This window comes from Sinocyclocheilus anshuiensis, unplaced genomic scaffold, assembly GCF_001515605.1.
Source record: "Sinocyclocheilus anshuiensis isolate Anshui unplaced genomic scaffold, SAMN03320099.WGS_v1.1 scaffold135, whole genome shotgun sequence".
In the NCBI taxonomy this organism is placed as follows: Eukaryota; Metazoa; Chordata; class Actinopteri; order Cypriniformes; family Cyprinidae; genus Sinocyclocheilus; species Sinocyclocheilus anshuiensis.
The window spans coordinates 1,457,905-1,462,242 of NW_015552564.1; positions in this window are offsets into that span (position 1 = coordinate 1,457,905).

Sequence of the window (4,338 nt, forward strand, 5' to 3'; positions counted from 1 at the left end):
CCCCCCCCAAAAAAAAAAAAACCTACAAAAACACGCATTATACTGCAAATGCTGTTTGGAGGAATATGCATTCAAATTTAAAAGGGTGATTTTTACAAAACATACAAAATTACTGATAATAACCCTTGTGACAGCTTCCACATGTGACAACTAGTCCCAATCTTCTTTATTAGTATTAAACAGCAAAAATGGTCTGAGATCAGTATGTCTAACAACTGTCGACAAACTAAACATATACAAACTAAACATCATATATATAGTCTGTATATGTGTATGTATGTCATAGTCTGTCATTCTACAACATTCCAATTATCTGAATTAAGAGATTCATTTTTATGAATGTACTTCAGCATCATTCACGCTTGTCTGAATGTGGATGGTCACCATGTGCTGCCAACTGACCCAGTTAGTGTTCATGGCACTGTCGTGTCCAGCCAAGCATACCCCTCCCGACCCCACCACTGCAGGGGTCAGACATGAAGGTCAAGCATCTGTCCGACTCCCACTACCCTTAGTCTGGTGACACCATCACGCAGAGACTCACACAGAGCTGGTGGTGTATTTGGGAACGAGTCATAACAACAGAACACTGAGTCATGGTAGTTTTACGCAATGCTATTCAGTTATTGATTTTATGACAGAATTGTGTCGTATCTGTGTGGGAGAAACGTTCAGATATGATATCATGTGACAGTGAATGACAAAGAAAATAAACATATCAGTGTCATTGAGAAATGATGAAACAAAACTAAAATGTGAACTTAGTCTCTGTCTAAAATCACACACGCTTATGTCTTTTGAATAGTAATTACTTTGTGACTGTTAAAAAAAAGTGCTTTCTATGTAGTGTCTATTAATACAGTACAACACAATACAAATAAAACAGTATTTTTTAAACTACAAATGTAAATGAATTTCAAATCTTAAATATGGCAGACCAACTGAGAATTTTTTTTTTTAATTAAATACATGTGTTGCTGATTTTAGACAAAATGGTTGAAAGCCCATAAATAAAATCACTTGTAATGTGATACAACTGCTTATCACTTTTGACCAATAGGTGGCACTGGCAATCAATTGATGTGGTGTGGTCAGTGTGGGGTGACAATGGTTAATTCCACTTCATTTTTTATGTCCTTCCCTCACTAACTTCCCTCTGTCTCGTTTACTCTGATGTAGGGCTGCACAATTACAAATATGGATGCCACAATTACTTAATCGTTCAAAGTCCACTTATGTTATTCTGCGCGCTTAAGATACGTTTTTTTCTTTCTACATGTTATCTTAAGGGTTTTTCCATAGTTTTAGTTTTATAACATTATAATACCATTCATATTTTTTTTTATAATTTAAAGAAGAAACCAATCTGATGTATATTTGACATTTGAGGCTTAATACTATAGAAAAGCACTAAAGGTTTTTAATTTAAAGTGTTTTCAGCTTGTTTATTTTCATATAAAAATGCGGCATGCAGTTGCATCAAACAATGGTATAAACATCATTCAACGTAAATTGTGATAATCGTAATTAATAATCGCAATTACAATTTCAAGGGAATAATCGACAATTGTGATTTTTGTCATAATCGTGCAGCCCTACTCTGATGTAAGTCATTGATTATGTTGCATGAGCGCCCACTACTGGCAGAACCCTTGCAAAGAGCTTAATTTGAACGTTTGTTTGATTGGGCGTTCTATATGTATATAGACATGCTTGGGCTGTTTTAAATATTTAAAAAAATAATACACATATCATAAAGCTGTTTGAGGTGAGGGTAAATTAAATGCAATCTGCAGTGACGTCACAGTCATGTTGCATTGTGGTATATGAAGTGGCCTGAAGTGTACATATGAAGTAAACTCGCCCCTTCCATCAAAATCGGGGGGGTTGAGGGTCTGTCTATATAAATGTCTCTTGTCCACTTCACGAAGTGGAAAACACTTCAAAATGGCAGCTGGGTTTCCCCTGAGGGGAAGTGTTTAGGGAAGTTTGCAAGTGTGTGTCTAAAAGCAAACTGGAACACAGTCATCAACATACACAAAGTCTGTTGTCAATATGCCAGTGTTGCAGAGATACAGCCTCAGATCCAGTTTGGCAACATGCCTTCAACTTTGTTGATGTAATAAGCAAAAACGTTATCAATGTGAAAGCTTTTTGCCAACATGGCATTAAGATTATCTGAGTCTAATTTTGTGAAAATCGAACCCAGGGACTAAGAGAAGTTTAAAAAGGCAGGTTTTTGAAGAAATCCAAAATGCCAGTCGAATTATTATCGCTGTTCTCAGCATGACCCAAGGAATCTGAGGTCCATAGGCAAAGCTAGTCAAAAGCTAGCATTGTGCTATCTTGATTTTTTTTTTAAGTACCTTCAGGGCATGGTGTCAATGATACTACATCATTTCTTCATGACACGCCAATTTGTAAAATATAACATTTTACAACAAAATTCAAAATGGCAGGTGGCCAAAATGGCAGACATAGGAAAATGTGATGCCAGTTGACTCTAAGAAGACTAGTCTCATGATTATTGGTAAAAAATAAAAAAAAGTTTGTGAACCCTTTAGAACTTCCTATATTTCTGCATAAATATGACCCAAAACAAAATCAGAGTATCGCACAAGTCCTGAGAGTAGACAAAGAGAACCCAATCAAACAAATGAGACAAGAATATTCTCTTTATCATTTATTTATTCAGGAAAATGGTCCAATATTACATATCTGTGAGTGGCAATAGTATGTGTAAATCTCTAGGACCAACTGTAAATTTGAAGGTGAAATTAGAGTCCATCTGTTTAGAGGTGTTTTCATTCAGTGACATGACTATCGGGTGTCATTGCCTGCCCTGTTTTACTTAAAGGACAGGGATCTATCAAAGTCTGATCATGATTGTGGAAGTGAATCATGGCTTGAACAAAAGAAATCTCTAAGGACCTCAGAAAAATAATTTCTGTTGCTCATCAGGCTAGAAAAGTTTACATAACCATCTCTAAAGAGTCTGGACTCCACAAATCCACAGACAGATAGATTTTGTACAAATGGGGGAAAATCAAGACCACTGTTACAGTACCCTCCCCAAGAGTGGTCAACCAACAAAGATCACTCTATAAGCAAGTCATGTAATAGTCCTCGAGGCTGCAAAGGAACCCAGGGTAACTTCTAAACAACTACATTCTTAAAAATAAAGATGTTTCACGATGACATAGAATAACCTTTTTTTTTTGTCTAAATGGTTCCATAAAGAACCTTTAACATCTGAAGAACCTTTCTGTTTCACAAAAGGTTCTTTGTGGCGAAAGAAGGTTCTTCGGATTATAAAAAGGTAAGAAAGAGATGGTTCTTTAAAGAACCTTTGACTGAATGGTTCTTTGTGGAACCAAAACGGTTCTTCTATGGCATCACTGCGAAGAACCTTTTAAGCACCTTTATTTTTAAGAGTGTAAAATGCAAAGAAGGGTTTAACTAATCAGCTTAACATTTTGTCAGCATGGCCTGAAGTTGACAAAATAAAATTTTCATGAAATTTGAAATAATGGTCTAAGGAGTATTAATGTATGCATTTTGACTGCAATGTATGCAATGTATGCAGGATTTCCATGACACATGAGCCAAGGAATCAGAGGAAAATAGAATTTTGCTATTAGCCCTAAAGTTTTAGCAGTTATTAACATAAACATGAGTGCACATTTGGACAGTTGGTGTCGATAGAGGGTTTGAGTTAGAGACTACACATTTGCTGTGGTTAATGTTCAGATTGCGTGCCAAATTTCAACTTTCCTGCAAGTGGTTCACAAGAAGCACAAGAAGAAGAAGAGAACAGCGAACAGACACAGGTGCCTACACACCTTTGTTGCTTGACCCCCAATGAAAATGAGTCTATAAATCAGTCCCCATAAGCAAATAACCATAAAGATTGTAATATTCAACATAAAATCAACTCACTGTTTACTGTTTTCCAAAACATTATTGTTTAACTTTTTCAAAACTATGGAGATGAAATACATCTCTCAAATGTTGATGTTCAGTAATAAGAGTTCAGTAATAAAAACTTAACTATTAGCATAACTATTCAATAAATGCCTTGAGATGGCCATTCGGGAATTTAATGTTGCAGGGCATATGTGACCCTGGACCACAAAAACAGTCACAAGTAGCACACGTATATTTGTAGCAATAGCCAACAATACACTATATGGGTCAAAATTATTGATTTTTCTTTTATGCCAAAAATCATTAGAATATTAAATAAAGATCATGTTCCATTAAGATATTTTGTAAAATTCCTACCGTTAATATATCAAAACGTAATTTTTGATTAGTAATATGCGTTGCTAAGAACTT